Genomic DNA, 24492 nt, shown 5'->3' on the forward strand with positions numbered 1-24492 from the left:
ATCTGTAGACACAGTGAACACAAACCTATTCTTCCCATAAAAGCTCATCAAGTAGGGGCTGGAGAGATGGCTCAGAGGTCAAGAGCACTGGTTGCTCTCCCAGACGTCCTGAGTTCAATTCCCAGCAACCACATGGTGGTTCATGACCATCTATAATGTGATCTGATGCCCTCTTCTGGCCTACAGGTGTATATGCAGGCAGAGCACTGTATACATAATAATAAATAAATCTTTAAAAAAAAAAAACTCATCAAGTGGCCCAAACAACTAGATGTAATCACAGGGCGGGTGACAACACATCCAGGGCACCAATGTCCTGGACTTCTGTGGTCTTGCCACCTGTACCTGACAGAAGTAGGGCAGCTAGAGTGTAATGGGTAGCAGCCCCTGAGAAGGTCTCACAGGTGAAGGCAGAGCAGCTCCTACACAGTGGTGTGGGCAGCCCCTGAACCAACTATGGAGACCATGTTGTCTGTCATTTACTCTTAACCGAAGCTTCTAGGTATGGTACATGACTTCTCCATGTCTAATTTTTAAAATTTATTTTGCATGTATGTGTGTGCACACATATGGACATGTCACAGCACACATATCCAAGGACAACTTGTAGGACTCAGTTCTCTCCTTCCATTATGTGGGTTCTGGGGAGTGAACTCAGTTCATCAAGTTTGTCAGCAAGCACCTGTATCTGCTGTACCATTTTGCTGGCCCCAGATTTTCTTCAGGAAAAGAGCCTATTAAATACTAGCGCTGCTGGGTAGTTTTAAGCTGCTTGTTGAACAAGCCAGCGGCAGCACTTTTGCTTACCAGACTCTGGTCACCGCCACTGACAGTGTACTGGCAGCATCTGCCACTTCTGAGCATCCTGAGGACCCCAGGAGCAAGGGCTCACAGTGCCCACTTCTGAGCATCCTGAGGACCCCGGGAGCAAGGGTTCACAGTGCCCACTGGCTTCTTCTCCAGCTTCTGATGGCCCTCCAGCTATCCCATCTCATCCCGGAAGGATGAAAGCAGGAAATGGGATTTATTAGTAAGAGAAGGCCGTGGCTGTTCTGGGAGCCTTCTTAGCATTTTCCTGGATGGTAAACTCATACCCCGTCTCTTACCTTGGTCTCGTCACCATGGCCTACCCCATGGCATCAGAGAGGCGCAGTACTGAGCCAGGACCAAGGACTTATAAACCCCAGGAGCTCCAACCTTCCACAGGGGAAGGCAGCTTTGCCTTCAGTTTGCCTCACCCTTGGGACTTTACCCTGTCTCACAATAAACAGTTTTTAAAAAGGGGGAAAGGTAAATAAATTTTTTAAAAGACTGGAGATATATTGCTTAGTATGCTTATAGCATGCACAAGACTCTAGGTTCAGTCTGTAGTATGGTGTGTGTGTGTGTGTGTGTGTGTGTGTGTGTGTGTGTGTGTGTGTGTGTGTGTATGTGTTTAAACCCCTTGAAGCCACAGTGGCACACATTACAGACAAAAGAACAAAGCTGAATCTCTGGGGCAAAATTTTATTAGCACCTTAAGGAGTTCCATATCATTTTTCTTGCAGTAAACATGCAAATCTGGCATTCAAAACAGTATGAGTTGCTTTATTTTGCGCTTATTTGCATGACTTTTAATGGCAAACAGTAATAAAGTGTAACCGAATCCTCTAATCCTAAATGTGTCAGACTTGCTGCAGAGAAACGCATTGATAATAGAGTCAAAGTTTCACGGGCGGATGTGTAGGGCAGAGCATAGAGAGACCCTGTGGGGGAGGGACACAGGAGGACACTGAGGCCTGATGCTTCAGGATACCTCAGGTCTGACACCTTGCTCTGCCCCCTTGACCCGTGAGGCCTGGATAAATGACCATGAGCCTCCCTTCCCATATAGCTAAGGTTATCTCTTCCCGGAGCCATGGGGGCACTTGAGCACATTAACGCAGTGGCAGTGAAGGCACAATTAGCTCCTGGCTCTTTCCCAGCCTTTGCTGCTGCTGCCAAAATTTGTGTTGGTATACACAGAGCTGTGGGCTGAGACGCATGGCAGGGAGGGGGGCATGGAGCATTTCCTGCTTCCTTTAAAGATGATCCTCCAGTAGGGCCACCAGCATGTGGGAGTGGAGACACAAGGCCTCATGTACAAGAAAGGTGGCTACTCTACCCTGGGTCCAGCCTGGCATGGGGACCACGTGCCTTTCCAGCACCTTCGTGGTGCCCAGAAGGACTGGGCCTTTGTCCTCAGGGCTCATCCCTGAGGAGCAAAGGTAGCACTGCTGCAGAGGTGGCCGGGAGGGCGAGCGTGGGCACAAAGAGCTTCGCCCCGTGCCCAGACGTTAGTGCCCGTGTGCCATTCAGTCAGCAAGAAGTCCTCACGCCTTCCAGAGATGCTCATTTCACACCAGCCTGCAGCACTCCCAATTAATGAGAGAACAAATTAAACTGTCATTACTTTGCTTTAATTCTGTAATTAAAGAACTTCAAGAGGCGACAGGCTCTAAATAATGCATGCTTTTGTCAGAGGAATGTGGAGTTCTGGGCAAGGGGAAATAAGTAAATAAAGGGGGGAAGCTTGGAGGGAAAGGAGAAAGCAGAGAGATGAGGTGGTAGCAGTGGTGTTTATCCCTAAACATGGGAGGGAACAACCTAATGACAGCTGAAGGACTCAATTTGTTTTTGAATTATGGCTTCAGCTCTCAGGAAAGCTGGAGAACACGCTGCCCCTCCCCTCAGCGCATCTGCCATAAACAGGAATGGCGTTGGGAGTAATTCAATCGGTAGCTTTTCCCGTTGCCGAGGAAAAGCGCAGCAGTCATCCTGACATCTGCTTCTGGTGACTCTCCTTTTTATGTCAGTTCGGGGGAAAGAGAAATTAAAAAAGAGGAACGCGTGTGGCACGTACATTTTTTTAAATGTGTGTCCCTCATCCAGCAGAACACGCAGCTGCCACATGCTACAAACCTAATGAGGTTGTTATGTGCAGCTGGGGACAGAGGCAGGGTTAGAGCTGGCTGGACAGGACTCAGACCCAGCTTGGAGCACCCTGCCCCAGGCAAGAAGATGTTATACTGAGCAGACCCAGCCCCCACCTTGGTGGAACCAGGGCTCAAGGAGACAGGCTGTAGGGGCCCTGGTACACAGTGCAGGAGACCTGAATTAGGAGCCAGTACCCAGGCCTGCAACTCCAAATTAAATAAGTTACTGGGATGTTTTCTTCTTGTCAAGCATTAATGTTTTCATAAATCCCATACACAGGATAATTGCTGTGTCCTGATTCTCTGAATCACATAAAGAAATGGTATTCAGACACGGCCTCCGTTTATGTTTCTATTAGCCACAGAACCCAGAGGATGAAACGTTATTAAATGGGACTGTTTTTTTTCCTCTGCACTATCTTGAAGTTCCAAGAACAGCTTGGAGGTTTCCCTGAAAAGGCTGGCAATGTACTTAGTACACAGAACAGCGGCTGCTTTACAAACTGCATACTTTATCTAATTACTGCCCCTGAAACATCCTGCCAGCTATGGGATTAAGAAGCAAAAGAAATTAAGCTGACTGGAAAGGCTCTGAGCAACAGGTTGAAGGCAGGGGATGGTCTGGCTTCAAGGCCATGCTGTCAGGGCAGGGTAGGCTGTCAATGCACATGACCTTATAGGAACATAAACTCACTCTCGCAGTGCTGAAAATTTTCTTATTCACAGTGCTAAATATGGCAATTTTTCCCTACCAGCCTAGGAGCCCTAGTCTCTGGTTCACAGACACCTACCCAGTACCGATTAGACTGTTGGAACATTTAGTAAATACTTACTGAATCCTGGCTTTATGGCTGAGCAAGTGGAGTGTTTGACTCCTGGGTCTGTCTAGAGGCAGTGTGAAGAGCCCACTGGCACCTGGCAGGGAACATCCTGACTAAGGCCAACTTGTCAAGGAAGCACTCAGGCTGCAGCACCCCTGACCAGGCAGCAGAGAGCCAAGGAGCAGCACTCTGCCTCTTTAGCTGGGGATGGGGGGATGGAGGAAGGAGGGGGGAACGGCTACCTGTACTCTGCTCCCATAGAAAGGAGAGGCTTCTCAGCTATAAACAAGGAAATAAGATGTTCCATGCAGGATTCCTGTGAGGACCACGGCTAAGGAATTGCACACAGTTAGAGCTTAATATAAGAACATGGCTACTTCTCGGGCAGCAGAGGCAGGGGAATCTCTGTGAGTTCGAAGCCAGCCGGGTCTAGAGAGTGATTCCAGGACAGCCAGGGCTACACACAGAGAAACTCTGTCTCAAAAAACTTAAAAAGAAGAAGGCGGCTACCGGAGTCTGTACCTTCACTTATCCTCCCTCCTGTCTACCTCACAGTCTGGACAATACGATCAGAAACAACAGCCAGTGACAGAGTTTGACTGTGATAGCCTGGGTAGCTTCAGTAGCAGGCTAAGAAGCAACAAATTGCACACACACTTTTCCAGGGAATCCCAGTCTACCCACAGGGCAGAGCTCATGTCCTGCTTTCAGATGAGACACTCTGCCTGGTGAGGCCCCTCCCGCACCGCTGTGAAGAAAATGTATAGCTCCTGAGTATCTACACTGACAAACCAGGCACTGCAAATAAACAACCTGATGATGCACAGCAAGGCCTTAGAAGGACAAGACAAGCCCTAAATCAGAAGGAAGGAAGGAAGGAAGGAAGGAAGGGAGGGAGGGAGGGAGGGAGGGAGGGAGGAATGGAGGAAGGGAGGAAGGGAGGAAGGGAGGAAGGAAGGAAGGGAGGAAGGGAGGGAGGAAGGAAGGGAGGAAGGGAGGGAGAAAGGAAGGGAGGAAGGAAGGAAGGGAGGAAGGGAGGGAGGAAGGAAGGGAGGAAGGGAGGGAGAAAGGAAGGGAGGAAGGGAGGGAGGAAGGAAGGGAGGAAGGGAGGGAGGAAGGAAGGAAGGGAGAAAGGAAGGGAGGAAGGAAGGAAGGAAGGGAGGAAGGGAGGAAGGGAGGGAGAAAGAAAGGGAGGAAGGGAGGGAGGAAGGAAGGAAGGGAGGAAGGAAGGAAGGAAGGGAGGAAGGAAGGAAGGGAGGAAGGGAGGAAGGGAGGGAGAAAGGAAGGGAGGAAGGAAGGGAGGAAGGAAGGAAGGAAGGGAGAAAGGAAGGGAGGAAGGGAGGGAGGAAGAAAGAGAGGGAGGAAGGGAGGGAGGGAGGAAGGAAGGAAGGAAGGAAGGGAGCGAGGAAGCCAAGGTAAAAGCTAATGGAATGAAGACTAAAGAATGATAAAGAGTCTGTGAAACTCAGAATTCATCCTTTGAAAAGATAAATATGATTGACAAACCCTTAGGCAAAATCAAAACAAAAGGGAACAAATACCAAACGAATAAAACTAGAGGTGAAACGGGGACTTACAGCAGCTACTAATAAAGTAGAAAGTCTCTTTAAGGAATACTTTAAAAACATATATTCCAAAATGATGGGAAATTTAGAAGAACTAATACATTCCTGACATATATGATCTACCAAAATTAAATCAATAAAAACAACTTAAGCAGTCTAAGAATGATAAAGCTGAAACAGCAAGTAAAGTCTTTTTCAAAGGGCCAGAACCAGACGGATTCACTCATATTATTCTATAAGAAATAGGAAGGGAAAGAAGACAATAAATATACTCTATAAAGCTGGTATTAACCACCCAGAACTAAAATCTGATAGTCACATAAGAAAAAGAAAACCAGAGACCAATTTCCCCAATGTACATGGATATAACACTTCTTAATACGACACTTGAAAGCCCAATTCTGTACACATCTTTAAAAATTCTACAGCGTGATGGACTTGATTTCATCTCAAGAACACAAGGATGGTTCGACACATGGAAATCAACAGCTGAGATACAGCAATAAAGACTCATCCAGAGACCAAAGGATCTGTTAACAGATGCAGAAAGAGCCTTTGACACAGCTTAGTGTCTTTATGATAAGGCCATAAAACTGAGGAACATACCTCAACATAACAGGAAGTATATGCTACAAACCCAAAGCCAGCAGTACTCTAAATGGAGAACAGCTGAGTTTCCACTAAGACTCAGGACTAAGACAAGAGCGTCCACGTCAGTCACCACTCTCATTCACTCTAGTGCTTGGGCTCAGCAGAGCAATGCCTGACTGAGAAAGAAACACGGGGAATGCAAACTGGAAAGGAAGAAGTCAAAGCACTCCAGTTTGCAGACATTATCCTATACTTAAAAAGACCCTGAAGATGCCGCCAGGAACTCTGAGATCCATAAAGACTTCACCAAAGTAGTCAGATACAAATTCAATACACGTTATCAGTGGTTTCCTATACATCAACAACAAACATGCTGAAAAGAAACTAGTAAATACATTTTTAGCTGCTTAGCATCCTTATCCATGAGGAAAATGAAAATTAAAACAGCTCCAAGATTTCTTCTCACTCCACTAAGAATGGCTAAAACCAAGTAAACAGACAAATGATGGCAAAGATAAGGGGGCTTAATCACCGCTGGTGAGAGTGTGGACTGGTGCGTCCTCTAGGGAATCAGTAAGGAGGTGATGCAGAGACCTAAGAACAGAGCTGTATGACCCAGCTAAGCACACCCGGGTCTACACCCAAAGGACTTCATATCAGCACCACAGAGATGCCTGCATATCCGTGTTCTCGGCAGAACTGTCCACAGAAGCCAAGACAGGAAACCAGCCTATGTGCCTTCAATAGACAAATGGATAAAGAAAACGCTAGTGGCTGGGAAATGCTCAGCTGGGAAACCACCTGTACAAAAGCAGGAGGTGGTCCTGAGTTAGGATCCGCAAGCCCAGCTCTCTGGTGAAACAGGAGGTAGCTACAGAAGAGTCTCAGGAGTTTGTGAGCCAACTAGACTGATGTACAGAAGGGAACAAGAGACTGTAGTAAGAATTGTGTAATTTCGGTTTCATTAAAAACACAAAAACATTATAAGAATATGTTTTCATTTTAATGCCAGGTGTGGGATATGGGCTGCTTCCCAGCAGCTGACTGTGATTTGCCTCGTGCTCTGGCAGGGGTGTAATTTTGCCAGCTACAGATAGTTTCTGTGACTGTGTGGCATTTGGAATTCTGGGGACATTTTAGAGGATATATAAATGCTAAAACTCTGACAGGTAGGTTGTTGGCTACTGTTGATTATACAAATATGTGCAGATGCACACACACATACATATGCTACACACATATAAAAAACAAAGGTGTGTGTATGTATATGCACACACAATGGAGTTTTATTCAGCTACGAAGAAGAATGAGAGCCAGGTGTAGTAGTGCTCACCTTTAATCCCAGTGCTCAGAAGCATAGGAAGTAAATCTTTGAGTTCAAGGCCAGCCTGACCTACATAGTGAGTTCTAATACAGCCAGGGATACATAGTGAGATCCTGTCTCAAAAAGAAGAGGAAGGAAATGAAATTATGGCACTTACAGGAGGATGGACAGAACTGCAGATCATCACATTCAGCAAAATTAGCCAGAATCAGAATGACAGAAAGACCTTGACCTTTTCTCGTGTATGAAGTCTGGGTTAAAGTAGGAAGGAGGAGGAGAAGGAGGACCCGTGGGGAGGAAGAGTCTGAGGCGTCAGGGAATGGCGCAGAGCAGAGTCAGCAAGGGGGCATGCTGCACTTTTTTCCTCATGTGGAAACTAATTTCTGCTTTTTGTTTGGTTTTGTTTATCACTGTTTTGGATTTGGGGGTTGTTGTTGTTGTTGTTGTTGTTGTTGTTGGCTTGTTTGTTTTTGAGACAGGCTCTCACTATGTAGTGCTGGCTGGCCTGGAACCTCCTGTATAGACCAGGCTTGCTTTGAACTTACAGAGATTCACCTGCTTCTGGGTTTAAAAGAGCACACCACTATACCTTGCTTAAAAGTGTGTGTGTGTGTGTGTGTCTGTGTGTGTGAGTGTGTGTATGAGTGTGTGTGTGTGTGTGTGTCTGTGTGTGTGTCTGTGTGTGTGTGAGTGTGTGTGTCTGTGTGTGTGTGTGTGTGTGTGTGTGTGTGTGTGTGTGTGTGTGTGTGTGTACGCCACAAAAGCAAAGGAGGAGCTGTTGAGGGAAGGAGACCCAGAGACAAGGAAACAAAAGAAGGTAGATGAGGGAGGGCTCAGATAGGAGCTAAGTGCAATGATAGACACATATAAAATATAATGACATTGATTCTCTCATACATTATCCAACAATTCCTCTTTCCGCCTGCCTCCTGCCCTGCTCCCTCCCCCACACCATTTGACAGGCCTATCCTACCCCAACAAGAGCACATGAGCGCCCCACGCAAACCTGCCTGTGCTTCCACTCTGCCGTAACCACCCTTGGTCCTCCAGCCCACCTTAGAATGTAGCAAACGGTAGGAATTCTGCTAAGTGATGATAAATGCGTCATTGAAGAGTGCCCCCTATGTGTCCATGATGGTGATGCCAGAATGTTCTGGAAAGCAGAGTCTTGTCTCTGGCCTGGTTTCAAAACCAAATCAGGCAGGCCTCTGTATGTCTTTGCTGATTAAAGTGATGAACAGGAGGTAAACACAGGCTGTTTATTGGCCCCACACCGAGTCCTCTCGAAATGCCAGGGACCCAGCACTTTGACACAAATTCACCAACAGCATCTTTAATCATTTCAGGGTTAATAAAAAAATGTCAATTATGTTTGTCATCATGGTCATCCTGGGGGAACAATCCCAGCACAGATGATCTCTGGCCAAATGACAGCCTGGTCTGTTTGTCACACATCCCTTCAGCTGCCTCACTGATGAATTAATCAAGTTGGTTGCCTCCTCCTGGCCGGTCTGTTCATAAATAATCACAAGTAATACAGATCTCCACTAATATGGATCTCCCAAATATGCCTGACCTGGCAACTGCTGCTCTGACCCCGCCCCCAATAAGAAAGGCAATAAAATCAGGGACAGGGCACTCCGGCCATCTGAAAACGTGATGCCGCTTGGGAAGAGCAGGGTGGGAAGCCGCCGAGCAACCAGCACCCCGTCTTTGCAATGCTACCCAGCTCCCTTGGAGCTCAGAACAAGTCCTCACCGGGCTCATCAGCCTCTCCCTGGCTCTCCTCCCCTCCCCCCGCCCCACTCATTATGTGGGCCCCACTCTACAGCCCATGCAAACCTAAAGCTCACAGCAGCCGGGAGAGGCATGCCTCCCAGGGGCTCAAAGCCAGGTGTCTAGCGCCACCCTGCTGCCCGCAGCCAAAGGGCTGGCTGAGCAGCTGCCTGTCTACACTGGAGGAGGAGGAGGAGGGGTGCGCAGCCGAGGAACGCTCCAAAGGCACCAGAACAACTGCCCTAACATGCAGACAAAATGGAGTCCAGGAGGAAAACGCCACCTTCTGCCCCCGAGCTACTTCAAGCACTGATAGCAGAGAACCTGCCTCAATTAAACACTGCATCAGAGAACAGCCTGGCGTGAGCATGACAGGACAGCTTTCTACATGTGTCTCCTCGGAGCCCTGGGGCTAACGTCCCACCTTCCCCCCAGCACCTGAGAACACAGTGCCTGTCACACCAATGCTTTACCAAATCCCCAGACATTCAAGTCATTTGTATTTTCAGAGAGAACATGGACAGCGTGAGGAATCGCAGCTATTCCCAGAGCTGCAGCAATTCAAAGGGTTAAGCTGAGCATAACTCCTCGGAGATCACTGTTAGCTTCCCTGCTCTGCTGTCACATAAAAAGTGTCCACCCCCACACGGCAATTGGGAGATGCCAACTGTCCTTCCAGAGAGTTCTGTTGCTAGTGAGAAATCCAGATGACACCCTTCTTCCACAGCCCAGCAGTCATTAGGTTTGCAAGTTCACTTTCATGAGACAGGAAAACCTTTATTCTGACAGCTTCCCTCAACTGGTGTTGGCAGTTCCATCCCCTTCCTAAACATTAAGATCTCGAGAAGGCCTACGATGGATGGGTGGAATAGACTGTGCCAGGCTGCCCTACACAAAATGCAGTCACCATTCCTGCTGGCGGCCAGCCATGTGACGCGCAGGGCTGAGGTGGGATGAGAGGACGCACCTAAGCAGCCAGGGATAAGCCGGCCACCACCTAGGCTGGCGCAGTGCCATTCGTTCACCAGCACGCCGAGTACAGGTCAAGAGGAGAAATGCTACTTTCCTAGGGCACAGTCAGAAAGTGCCCAGGAAACAAGCCTGGTTCTGGCCCCCTGTTCCATGCCACACTGCCGGGCTGTCTCAGAGCAGGTAATCTGGCCATGAGCCCAGAGACAGGGTCTAGAAGCAACTACAATTTAGAAAACTGACTATTCTGAACTCAAATCTTAGCTCTGCCTATCCCCAGCTGTGTGACCCTGAGCTTCATACTATCCCTCTCTGGTTGTTCCTTTTCTCAGACCTAAGATAGGGAAAACATAAGGAACTTTATGGGGTGGCCAAGAAGACTGAAAAGAGGACTAAAGAAGATGCAAAGCCACGGACCCGAGCCTTCTTAGTCAACTGTGCTTAAGAGTCGGACCCAAATCCCAGCACTTGGGAGACAGAGGCAGGCGGATCTCTGAGTTCGAGGCCAGCCTGGTCTACAGAGCTAGTTCCAGGACAGTCAGGGCTACACAGAGAAACCCTGTCTCAGGGAGGGGGTCGAGAATGAGACTCACTTCCAACCCATCCTCCAGACTGGCCAGCTGGAGGATGGTGGATATAGGGCTAACCCTGCAGCCCTCAGCTCGCCACAGCCATGGGGCAGTGCAAGGGTTAAGGAGCTGGTGTCTGGCACAGAGTGGGTGTTCAATAAAAGCTCATTCAATTCAATTTGACTTAATTAAAAAACCTTACTTATAGCCCCGGGAAGGGCAGGAGCACAGCTTGGCTAAAACTCCAAGCTGAAATCCATTTGAAGCTGTAAATCCCACGCCCTGCCAATGGATGCATTTTCTTATTAAGCGACAATATTATAAAGCGCTTCTGAATTCCTAGCAATGTTTAAGAGCCCTGTCTTCATCGGGCTGAAAGCTGTTGTCAAGTCACAAAGAACTTGAAGGGGATCTAAAGACAACTGATGAAAAGGAACAACTGAAACCAAGTTTACCGAACATATCAAATGATTCTGAGGCCGTGCCTGCTTTTGCAAAGCTCCTCCAAATTACACTTCATTATGAGACTCGGAAATTAGACACCAGTAACAAAATGAGAACGCCAGAACACATAAATATTTACATAATCGTCAGGATGATATTCGTCTCCTGTGCAAATCGTCCCACCACTTTGTTTATTCTTATTAACTCAAGTTTAGAAATGGGACAATCATGTGAAATGGGGCTCTGGGGATTGTGTCCCCAACTTAAAGCATTTCCTTTCTTCTTTTCAGAAAACAATGGTGTGTCAGGAGAGGACACCACAATACAGCATGGAGGGAAGGAGGGACTCTCAGCCTGCTTTAGGCCTGGGAACAGCACAGAGGTGGGAGACGTGGGGTGACACGGGAGGCAGGGGTGGGGACAGTGGGGACAGTAGGGCACAGTTTATGTCCCTATACAGGGTGCCAGGTGCCTGTTGCCTGAAATCTAAACAACTGCTCTCAACAAATAGGGATTCTGACCCTCGCTTCACAGTGATGGAACCACAGGCCACCAAAACCAATGAGTCACCACCAAGGCCAGAGTCATGTCCAGTGGCCTTTTCTACCTGCCTAGCATCACTTCTTGGGTGCTAAACCAACTGTAGTGAGGCTTCCCTCTTGGAAGAGCACCAGGCTGACACCTCAGTGAAGGAGACCCTGGGGCAGAGGCTGTGCAAGGGTGAGAATCTGAGGCACTCAGGTGTTCCTCCAGCCTCTGTTCAGGGCTGGGCCCTGGAGGAAGTCCTGGTGCTGGGCCTATCTCTCCTCTCTTGCCATCCTCTCCAGCCTCGGCCATGAATCCTGGCTCCATTTCCACTCACCACAATGCACTGTGGGTCTCATGTGGCTCTGGTCCAGCCCATGTTCACAGCCCTCCAGGGCCTACTAGGTGAGGGAGGCTTTGTTGGACCACATTCTCCAAAACAAAGAGGTGAGGTGGACAGCTCAGGGTGTGGTGGGACACAGGAGCAGGTAAAAGCAGTGGCGTTCATGCCAAGGCCCTCTGGAGGCTCGCAGGTGGCCGTGTCATTTCCTCCACCTCAGAGGCTAGAAGGAAAAGGGATTTGAGCTCTCTGTTCTGCCCTCAGAGGCCTAGGCAAACACTGTTAGGTACAAAACAAATGCCATGCACCAGGGGACTCTGCACATGTGGCTCAGGAGAGAGCTCACAGCCATGCTACTACATGGTGCCATCACACAGGGCTGTTAGGGTGACAAAAGTAACTGCCTGCAAATCCACCGAGATGCTTCTAAGATGCCATTAAAACCCCATTATAACATCTGAGCCCAGGGAAAGCCATTCAACAGGGGTGGGTTTCCAAGAGACTGCAGTGTCAAGAAAAGAGACTGAGCCCTTCTCAGGTGCCAGAGAGCTCTATCTAAGACAGACTTGCAGCTGTGGCAAAAGGCCCAGGCAGATCGGGCCCCGGCACTCGGCCTCACCTCCGCCTCCCCTGCGTACCCTGCACAGCACCTCTCCTCCCTGACCTCCAGATCACATACCCTGCCCTGGGAGGCCAGACAGAGAATGCCCCACACCAGGCCCAGGCAGGAGAAGTTCCAAGGACAAGAAGCACCTCCTAGAAGCAGCACTTCCTTTTCTTTTCTAACAGAAGGCAACTGAGGCCCAAAGGCCTCCAGTGTACTCGCTATGCACACAGCCAACTCACCTGTGAGCAAGTGAGCTCTCTCCCCTCCAAGCCCAGACACCTGAGCCCTCCTAGGTGATTCACAGCACCAGGCCCAAACTCTTCCCTCTCTAGACCTACCTACCTGCGCACTCATGCACAAACACACACACACACACACATACACACACACACACTCATGCAGAGAAAAACACAGAGAGAGACACATACACAGAGACAGACAGACAGACACACAGAGACAGACACACTGACTTACACACACACACACACACACACACACACACACACAGACATAAACACACAGAGACAGACAGACACACATAGAGACAGACACACTGACTTACACACAGACTCACAGACACACACACACTCCTACCCCTCTGTCCAGCTGCCATACTTACTGCATGGACTCTACTCCATGCATGTATGTTGGCATGCCTCCTTATAGAGACCATACCTTCTTCTGTGGACACCAGCCTAGCCAGGGTGCTCACACTCCATACAGCCAAGAGCATGTTTCTCACTGGTTTCCCAACTGCTATAAGCACAGATCACTAACTATTGCTTTTCAAATTTTTATATTTACATATATGCTTTTCTGTAGTACAGGACATTCATTCTGAAACAAACACAGAAACACAATTTCAAAGGGTGAGCTGAAAATTAAGTCTGAAAAGTGTCTCAAGATCTGTCCTAGGAAACCCTTCCCTCCTTGAGGTCTCTTTGACAGCTCCTGGAGTGGTAGGTGTGCTGCTCTTGGTATCTCAGGTGTGTAAGGGACCCCAGGAAGGCCTGAGTGCACCCTTAGAGCTGAGTCTAAGCTGTGACACCAGGCAGCCTGGCCTGGTGTCCAGGTCAGCAGGGATCTCTGTAGCAGTGGCTGTACTACCACCCTTTCCCCTCTCCCCATCAAACACACAGCCAGGAGGCAGGAGGCCCAGTTAGCGCCTCTATTGTCTGTGCCATTACCAGCTCTTAGAGACACAGCACACTTCCTGTGCACCTAAATAACAGCCCAAATGGCCCAAATGATGGCGAACAATGGGCAATGGCTCTGTAGCTACGGGAAGGCTCCAGGCAGCTCTGGGAAGGGCTGGGGTGGCCTGATTGGGTGTATTGTTAAATGGAAAAAAAGCAAACTGCAAAAGAAGATCTATAATGTCCTACTTTTATGAAGAAAGAAAGGGAAATGAGACTAGCCATTTGTAGGGTCGGGGTGGGAAAGACAAGAGTAAAGAGCCTGTTACCTGCCTGGCAGGGGTAGGAAGAAGGTGGGCCAGGCCAAGAGAGCTGGGCTGGGCTGGGCTGGGCTGGGCTCTTCTCTGAACAGAACTTTTTTTTTTTAAATTAATGAATTACATAAAGAACACCATTGCTTGATTTTCACAGAAGGAATTCCTTAGTACACAAACTCTGAGCACAGGGTCTAAGACCCAAAAGTTTACAATAGATTAACTAAATTACTCCCTAAGGGAGTAACCTACAAGGATTCGCAGAATAAAGGAAATGTGCAGTGTTTTCAGTCTCTCCAGCAGTTATTATAAGCCTTCCGAAAACTAATCTGCAGGCTGGGCATGGTGGGGCCGGCCTTTAATCCCAACAGTCAGGAGGCTGAAGCAAGTGGATCTCTGGTCTACATAGTGAGTTCCAGGACAACCAGGGATACACAATGAGGCCTTATCTAACAAAAAGAAACAAAAAACAAAAACAGAAAAAGAACGGAATCTCCACATACACATGACCACTCACGCACAGAGAGCCCTCACTTTTTCAATCTAAAGCAAGCTGACGCTGTTTGTTGGCAACACAGGATTATACAGATCAGCATCCACGACTTTTGTGTAGCACTCAATTGTTTCATCATATTTTCCTTGCTTGAAGTACTTACTGCCCTTTTCTTTTAGAACAAGAGCCTTCTGGGAGTCCATATGAACACCATCCTCCTCTGAGTTCAACTCTTGGGACACACACAGACCCACACAGAATCGTGGGTACTGAACAGAACTTTTTGTACTGGCCTGAGTTTGGGAGACACGGGGAAGGGAGAAAAGAAGAATCCTAAACAATGTGAAGAGAAATAAATGAACCAAGGTGTCTTTCCAATGAGTAACAGGACAAGAGTGAAGAGAGATGCGGGAGGGCAGGGGCCCCAAAGGCAAAACACATCAGTAGACTTCTTCAACAGGTCAGCAACCCTGATCTCTTCTTCACAAGCTTGGATTGAACAATTTTACAAATGGCCTATGAAAATGGGAGCTGTAAATGACAGAGGGCAGGAGAACCTTTGCTGTGCTCGAATGGAACTAGAGACATCAGTGTGCAGTGTTGGGTTCCACACAACACATATGTGTGTACATAAACACATAGGTTCTTCAGATCGGACTGCAGGGAAGTGGTACAGCTCAGCAGCCATGAGCACAGCTCACACCCAAAGTATGGCTTCCAAATCCTCCCTCCACTCAGAGGGACCAGGGCGCCGCAGACATGGCTGATTCTAGAACTCAGGCAGAGAAAGAGCAAGAGAGCCTGGAACATACTGCTGTTCGTTCTCTCCCTCCCCCCCCCCCTCAAATGAAGGATTCATCTTAACTAGACAGTGAGCTGGCATGAAGGGGCTTCATTAACCAAAAATGGATACAGTGTATCATTAAGCTAAGAGTACAGGGAGTCCACAGAGATACAAATTAAATAAATAGACTGCTGGGAAAAGAAGCAACTCTTTGCAGCCAGCAAGCAATCTGAGATTTAGAAACTGCCTTTTGAAAACCATCATCAGAAGTCTGGTTCCCATAAAAAGAAAAGCAGCACCAAGGCCAATGGATAAAAGTTTGAGAAATAGCAGCACACTGATGTCGATCCGAAGTTTCTCCTATATGATCTTTAATGTGGAAGATGCCATCAATAAGTCTAACTGGTGTTTAGCGCACCCACCTCTGACAAGACACTGTGAAAAAGCACACTGTGTGCCCAAAGTGCAGAATCAGAACCTGATCGTAAGAAGCAAAGGTAACTGTCATGTGCCCTCTAAGCAAATAGATGTTATAAGACACACAAACTCCATACTAAAGAAGACTAAAAAGGCGTGACAATACAATTGACACACTCCCTGAACTCCCTAGTCCTGGGCTGGAGGTGGGTCTCAGGTGGTAGGGTGCCTTGTCTAACATATAAAGAGCCTTGGGTCCCATCCCAGTCACTACAGAAATGGGTAGGCAATATGCTCTGTAATCCCAGCCCTACTTTGCTACTATACTGGTTAGTTTTAGGTCTACTTGACACAAGCTAGAGTCCTCTGAGAGGAGGGAGCCTCAAGTGAGAAAATGCCTCCATAAGATCTCGTTGTAAGGCATTTTCTTAGGTAGTGACTGATGGGAGAGAACTCAGCCCACTGTGGGTGGTGCCATCCCTGCCCAGGTGTCCTGGGTTCTGTAAGAAAGCAGGCTGAGCAAGCCAATAAGCAGCATCTCTCTATGGCCTCTGCTCCTGCCTCCAGGTTCCTGGTTTCTGCCCTCACTGCTTTCCTCCCCAGGTTGCCTTTGGTCATGGAGTGTCATCATAGCAACGGTAACCCTACCTAAGACAACTACAGAGCAAGCTTTGAGCCAGCATGGGCTACCCAAAGCCCTGCCTTGGGAGGAAAAAAACATTTTTTTTTTAGACAATTGAAAAAAAAATCTCAGGAAGATGTATACCAGTAGATGAGCTGGGTGAAGACTGTGCTCTCACTTTAAGAGACCTACAGAGGAGTATTTAGAAATAAGTAGTCATCAGTGGGGCTCTTTAGAGTTCAGAAACGTGTGTGAATACATATCAATAATATGTACACACAGGGTGTGAAATGATGCTGACACTTGCAGAATTCAGCAAAGAGTGTCTAGAAATTCTCTGAGCTCCCCTTATAAGTCTTCTGTAAGTTTGAAATATGTCAACGTCTTTAGGAAAAGGAAGAAAGGACATAAGATGGGTTTGTGTGAGCTAGTAAACTTGCTAGACTTCTTATTTGTAGGGTCTCCTTCAACAGGCTACACTTTGTGACAGTGAGCGTCAGGAACATAATAATGAGAAGCGCTGACTCTTCCAGGGGGATAATAACCAGGAGCTTGCTACACTTTGTGGCCGCCCTTCCCTCCCCTTCACTGTTTCATGTCTTTCTTTTCAAACTGCTAGCTTTGGCAGACTTCCTGCACCAAGTGAGAAGAGAATGAAGCGCCTGGATTCGCCTCAGGTTCCCATTTCAACCACTGTCATAACTTACAATTTGCTGACACTGAACTTGGGATGCTCGGGGTAGGGCACCGACAGCACTCAGAAGCAGTGGCAAAGATGTGCTCATCTTTGAGGAAGGATTGCAAAGGAATTCATGAACAGAAACGCAGGCCTATTTCTCTAGGCCAAATTGCTCTCTAGCTGCCATACGTGCTTCACATCATCCTTAAAATTAATTCAGCTCTCATGGATTTTTCCCAATATATAAAAAGGGAGGCAATAAATAATCTTTTAACCACCTTTATCAAATGTATATTACTTTTAATCTGAATTAAGCAAAAACAAACAAAAAACCAATTTCTTTTCATTAACAAGGGAATTGAAGTACCTTCCCTGGGCAGTTACGTGATTCTAGAAAAATCCTTTCGAAAATATAATTAAGTCTAAATGCTCTAAAACCACTGGTCTTATCAAAAGTTATTTTATTAACTGAAGCGCCAATAGTACAGATACTCAAATCAATCCATGTCAATGTTTTAATGTCGTGCATTAATTAGTCACACTAGTAAAATCAGAATGCACCTAATCACGTGTGTCAGGGGCCAACCGGAGTGACAGGTTAACTGGCTTAGCAGAAATGGCATCGACTGAGACCTGGAAGTGTGGCTAATGTGTTCTTTCATTGATTTGCTTGGGAAATACCTATGAAAGGCTGGTCACGTGGAAACCCAATACCAGAGGGAAGCCCTTCTCCAGCAGCTTATCCCACAGGCTAAAGCCAGGGGCATCCTAGGCATTTCCAGAGTTTTTGGCTAAAATGACCCACCAAAGAGGGGAGTAAGCACCCCCCCCCCAGGGTCCCAGCTAGCCATCCTAGAAGGTGCATCTATCAAGTTGGGGAGCAAGGGGCAAGCTTGCTCTGTGCAGGCTCATTCCAGCTTGGTCCACCTCGTGGTACTACTCAGCATTAGTCCTCCCACCCAGCAGGATGCAGGCTCCCACCCTGAGTCAGGCACAGTAAGCCACCCTTTCCTGCTGTGCTTTGGTGTGCTCTGCAATGGAGGCCACACCTTTATCTGCGCTGTGAGGCTGTTGGTACATGCAGCCACTCTGCACAGCGTGCACTCTAGTCAAAGGCGCAATCAGTGGGGCCGAAACCACTGTGTTTCTTCATCACTTGTTTTGCAGTGCTAGAGACAGAGCCAAGGCCTTGAGCATTCTGTGCAGACACTCCACCGCCATACTAGATCTCCAGCTCTCTACAGCCCAGGACAACCCAGAGCATACTATGCAGCCAAGGCTGTGCTCAAACTTGCAACAATCCTCCTGCCTCAGACTGCTGAGGGCTGGGAATCCAGTCTCTAGGACAAAATCCAGCTCTAGACGTTGGTGCGCTGACTAGAGAAAGGGTGAGACAAGCCTTGCTATGAACTCACACACTGAGGACCCGAACCAAGAGTCTCATCCCCTCTTCTCAGGCAAAGGTCACAATTTCTATGTCGGAAGGGGCAGGGGTGGAGGAGTTCCAGAGTGGAGGCTCCAACCAGTAGGTCCTGTCCCTGGCCCTCATCTGGTATATTCAGGATAAGAGGCCACTGGCCCTAAAGGGTCCCCTGGGACCTTGGGATCGATCTAGCTAGAGCCTCTGAGACCTGTTCTGTCTCGTTGTTGGAATCTTTCAGACTGAAACACAACACAAACTCACTGAGCATCTGCTGAGTACCAGGCAATATCCAAGTATGCTTAGGGTCATGACTTTCCCAAATTCATACACTAGAGTCTTAAACCTCCTGTATGGCTGCATTTAGAGAGGCTTCCAAGGAAGTAATAAAGTGATGTCCTAAGGCTGGGGCCCTAAGTCCCACAGGGCTCATATCTTTATGAGAACAACCATTTGGCAGAATGGGTGAAGTGTAGTTACCCTGCCCATAATGCACACATGTGCATACACACACACTGCAAAGGCCTTGTGTGCACACAGTGACCCAACCGTTTTTGTTTGGTTAGATTTGGTTTAGTTTGGTTTGGTTTGGTTTGGTTTGGTTTTTTGAGACAGGGTTTCTCTGGGTAGCCCTGGCTGTCCTAGAACTTGCTTTGCAGATCAGGCTGGGTTCGAACTCACAGAGATCCACCTGCCTCTGCCTCTGCCTCTGCCTCTGCCTCCTGAGTGCTGAGATTAAAGGCGTGCACCATCATGCCCGGCAATCCAGCAGTTTTATACAACAAAAGGGGAGGACCCTCATGATTCCAACCCTGCTAGCACTTTCATGCAGTCACACATGGTGAATCCTTGGCTTCCTGAGGCTATGTGCGTGAAGGGCTGCTTAGGCCTCTCTCGAGCCACTGGAGCCTGGTTTACAAGTGTCTCTGGAAGGGCAATGCATGGCTGTGTAAGAGGGGCAGGTGGGCTTCTGAAGCCTGGTGATGCCCTTAAGACCTGAGAAGCTGCTCTTCTTCCTATCTTTCACTTCAGTCTGCACATCTACCGTAGACGAGTCTGTTCACCCACAGCGGTGGGAGCACAGGAGGCTCTCCATCCGTGGCATGTGGCCTCAGCTGCACCACTTCTCATCCCCCAAGATGGAGGAGCCAGCGACAAGACAAGTGAGGGCCCTGGAGAAGGGGATACAGTGCTCTGTATGAAGCACAGGGTCACTGAGAGGTGCAGCGAGTCCTGCTCTATAGCCTTGACTAAAACTCAGGGGATAAGCTGCCTCAAAGTTTCACAAATGAGTGCCTGGGGCGAGGTGGAAAGTTCCTGGTGGCAGCAGCATCCTCTGATTCACCAACGGCAGGATCTGAGAAGGCTGATGGGAAGCAAGGCTGACACGCTTGCTGGAGAAAACTGCATTAGATGAGTCAGAGTGGCTCGGGAGATAATGATGACGCCGACGCCAAAGCCACCAGAGGAAGCTCAGCGATACTGCTTTGTGAGAGGGAGGAAGCAAAACAACCCGATTTCATGAAATTAATTCCTATGAGATTTTAAATATGAATGTGCAACTGAATTAAAGTTCTATACGGAGATGAAAAGTGAAGGTACAGTACTTTGAGAGAAACAACATCTCTACCTAACCAAGAAGGAGTGCAATGGCTCCTCACAGGGGCAGCTGTGGGAAGGACGCCTCTCGGAGAGAAGTACCAGGGCCAGATGGCCTCAGCCAGTGAGCCCCAAGAAGTCTTCTGAGTAGCAGAGGGGCGAACTGCTGCAGGTAACACTGCCACTGAGACCTCTGATGACCAACACAGGATGGAACACTCAGTACTCGGAGGAAGAAACTGAGGTCCAGAGATGCTATGCTGCCCACCTGCACCCTCCCTTTCACTGGTAGAGTCAGCACTGGTACCCAGGACACCTAGCTCTTGGCCCCATACTCTGGCCTGCCTTGCAACACACACTAAGCCCAGTTACTTATGTCTTCCTGCCTCCTGCACTACTCAGAGGTGGGAATGGGGGGGGGAGGGGTGGCACTCAGGACAGGGCAACACAGCCTCAATCCTGTCTTGGGCTCTGTGCTGAGTCCTCAACACTTTGCTCACATGCACCAGTGACTCCAATACTTTGGTCAGAGCACCTGACACATGTTTCTTGAATGACCTTGGGGAATGTTCCAAGGAGAACAATGCTGCCTCCCTGGCAGGGGGAACCAGGTAAGGCAGGGGATAAAGGCAAGAATGCTGGGTCTTCTGAAGAGAACCTCCCACTGGTCAAAGAAGCACCAAGATGGCAAGGTCAGAGCAAGGCGCCAGCTGCCTTCCTAGCAGAGAAACTAGTCCCCGTACCACGGGCCTAAGAAGACAGGGTTGCAGAAGACGCCCTCCCTGCTTGCCACTGGGTTCCTGCCTGCATGGAGAGAAGGAGTCAAGGTGTCCGTGGACATAGCCAAACACCAGCCTTGGCCAGCCCAGCACTCCAGCCAGTGCTCTTCCTGCAGCATTGGCACAAACATCCCAAACTTGCAGTTTGACCCAGGCCAGTTTTCCATGGCCCAGGAAGGATGCTAAATGACAGGGTCTATCCACTCAAGAAATGAGGCCTGGGACCCTGGAGTATACATTCTCCTCCGATCATCCCCAGCTCGAGCCTGGACTGCCACAGCTAACCTGCACTGGCAGCATAAGACAGCTCCTTCCTGCAGTGTCCACAACTCTCTAACCATGTGTCACCTACTGTGATCACACTGGGGTACAGCAGTGAACAAGACACAGGCGTTCCTTCCTCACAGTCACTGGGAAGTGATGGAGGACCTTCAGGGCAGGGGAAACACCGCAGCAGGGAGAAAGTCAGGATGGCCTGGGAGTCGGGGAGGGCTCCCTGTGCAGTGTGTACCTTAGAAGGGTAAGGAAGGACAGACAGGAATGTTCAGATGCAAAAAGAGGCAGCAAGGAAAGACACATGAAGCCTGCTGTGATTGGACACACCTGTAATCTCAGTTCTTAGAGACGGAGGCGAAGGGTTAAGTCAAGGCTAGTCTGAGCAACACTGTACATTTGAGACCAGCTAGAGCCTTTAGAGGAGGCTGAGGCCAGCCTGATCTACATATCAAATTCCATGCTAAGCATGGCTACACAGTGAGATCTTATCTTGATAAATATGTGTGTGAGTGCTTCTATGTGTGTATGTATGCACTTTCATATGTGAAGATGAAGGCCCAGCCCAGGCAAGCATAGAAAGGCAGAAAGGTGAGAGGACAAGCAGAAAGTGCGTGGGCAGGCCTCTATGTCACCAATAGCTGTCACCAAAGAAGCCACCATGGTCGGTGATAGATATGGTGTCTCCTAGGGTTGGGGTAAATGACAGCAAGGAAGTCAGCACAGCCAGGGCATAGGGTATGTCTTTTCTTCCTGTATCCCAGTGCTTGGCACAATGTCAGGCCCAGTAAGTGAGAGATAGAGGGCTGTTCTTCCAGATGAGGCCTTGGATCTGGATGGCAGAGGGGCCAGCAGACCTCTGCCCAGCAGACCAGGCCAGCTGGGGGACCAGAGGATCAGCAGCATTCCAATCTTCCCTCCCATGCTGAGCAGAGGGCAAGAGAGCATTCAACAGGTGCTGGCTTGGGGCCACAGGTCTCTGTCTGGGGACTTCACCAACACCCCCGCCCCTGAGATACAAGGCCTGGCGCCGCTCTGTAAGAGTCTGGACCACAGCTTGGTAACGTCTTCTCAGATAGATGCCCACTGCTCTCTCTGGAATGGCAACCCCATTAGGGAAAAATAACCAACAACTCTTCTGAGTGGAAGGCTCATTCTCTCAGGTTGATTTCCCAAAACACAGAAGAAGAGAAACAAAACAAATTGTAATTGCATAAAACAACAACCCTATGATCACAACCGAACACAGATTCCATCACCTTCTCTAAACTGACTAACAATTTTGCTATGGATTCTTCCAAAAAGCTTGATTTGTGCTTTTAATGGCAAGTTAGTGAGTCAGAAAAAAATTAATTCTAACTTAGGTTCATAGAGAAAAACTAAGAGCTATCTATCTGTTAGTGTCTTAAGCTGCCCACTGGGGGCTCTAAGGGAATATTCACCATGACGCTGTGACATAGCCTTGCACTCATTTTGTGCTTGCACAAATCTAATTTTTAAGTCTGGTCTGTGGTAGAAATGTCCAGAAGGAGCACGTCAGAGAGCCTGGGGCCCAGCCCTACCCATCTGCATGGCCGACACTCACACGGACAGCCAGCTTCCTAGCTCATTTCTCTGCCTGCAATGAGGCTGAAATTGTCTTAATTCTGTCCCTGGCACACAAGAGCTTTGAAAAACAGCCCACAGATTTCAGCCGGGGACACTATTAGATTAACAAAGACCCTTGAAATGAAGCCTGTCATTTTCGAGAACTCCTTCAAAACAAAATCGTGACAGGGCCTTCAAAATCAGCCGGCTGAGTCTGCGTCAACATGAGGCCTTGCCCGCCATCATCCGCCTGTGACAGCACTGCCTAATGGGTTTTGTGCGTGGGAGAGCTGAGCTGCCACGGACGTTTACGTGACATGCACAAGCAGGCGCTGGCCTGAGTACCTGCCCCCGTCAAACTGCTTTTGCAATCAATGGGGAGAGGTGGGGAGGATCTGCAGACTAACAGATACAGGTCTTGCCGCTCTCTCTCTGTGTAGTCACCCCACAGCTGCACCCAAACACCTGCTACATGCCTTCCCACACTAGGAGCTAGGATAGCTGCTGCTCAGACCTGTGCAGAGACGACAGGACACGCATACTAACAGCGGTAGGCAGCAGACTAGCCTCCAAGCATCCGGGACCACATAAGCCCTGTGGGCTGTGAGGCTATATCCCCAAGCATAGTTTTTATCAACTGTTTGGCTGCCTGGGCAAGGTGGAAGCAAGTCAGACATTTGTCTAGAGCTGCTGAACTCTCTGGCCTGCCTGAAGGCAGATGATCTGGACCACAGACATGAATGAAGATAGACCAGGCTCTTCAGGGAGCATACATGACTGATGGACCCAGCCACCAAGCAGGTCATAAGATCATGTGCTAAGAGTGCTGGGGAAGGTACAGCCTTGCCGACCCTCAGTTTTCCTGTCAGTGTGATGGGATGATCGAACTCTCAGGCTGTGAGATGGTAGGTGCGTGGCAAAGCCCAGGTGGTGACAGCTGTTGTTGCCACAGGAACTCCTAGAGATGGTCCAAACCTGAATTTCACTAACTACAAAACCAAGACATTGAGCCAGGAAGAGCTGTTCCAGAATCCAGTGCCAGATGCCCAGGTCTGGGGCACTGAGAAAATGGCAATGTGCTGGCTCTGGGGAACTCTCCAGCAAGTTGAGGTCCTTGGCTGGGTAGAAATGGATTATACTTTATTGCAAGGCTCCACCACAAATCTCCAACAGCAAGGCCAGGCCTCGCAGACGTTCAACATTCAAAAGGGGACTGGGGTTTAAAGAATGCAAAGGGAGAGGGGTCTGTATATGGAGCTGCTGGTCTGTGAGCCCCTTTGTGGGCTTGCTGCTACCAAGAATGCTGTGTGGAACCCCCAGGCTCAGGTTCTGCAGCCAGAGTGTCAGGGGGTGAGACTGTGATGCCCAGGGGGTGGGGGGGTGGGGGGGAATGACAGAGTCTAAGTGCTGGGACTTAGGAGCAATAACCATGCCAACCTGGGGAACTGTCCAGATGTGTCCCAGATACCCTGGTGGGTCCATAAAGGGATGCTCAGACCCCAAAGCCTTCTTCCTTAAGATGACAGGAAATAAGGCTGCGTGTGGTGGTACATGCCTTTGATCCCAGCACTAGGGAGGCAGAGGCAGGCAGATCCTGTGAGTTTGAGGCCAGCCTGATGTACAGCGTGAGTTCCAGGACAGCTAAGGCTAAATAACGGAGACTCTATCTCAAAATAACCATCACCAAAAGAAGGGGGAGGAGGAGGAGGAGGAGGAGGAGGAGGAGGAGGAGGAGGAGGAGGAGGAGAAAAAAAAAGACAACAGGAAACGAACTCATTTATACTCACTCTGTGTAAGGAGGGCCCCATGAGATCCTGGTGACACATCTGGCTTTTCCCATCCCATGGCGGCAAGCACTGTTCTCAGCATCCTGGGGACCAGCATGGAGGCTATCCAGTCTCCAC

The 24492-nt window shown here is 48.8% G+C and overlaps 1 protein-coding gene across 2 annotated transcripts in view; it reads right to left on the minus strand.

The window, feature by feature from the left end:
- WDR25 (WD repeat domain 25) overlaps window positions 1-24492 on the minus strand; it is a 138458-nt gene that overhangs the window by 71739 nt on the left and 42227 nt on the right. The window lies entirely within an intron of this gene.

This window comes from Acomys minous (genome assembly GCF_964271855.1).
Source record: "Acomys minous genome assembly, chromosome: 8".
Lineage (NCBI taxonomy): Eukaryota > Metazoa > Chordata > Mammalia > Rodentia > Muridae > Acomys > Acomys minous.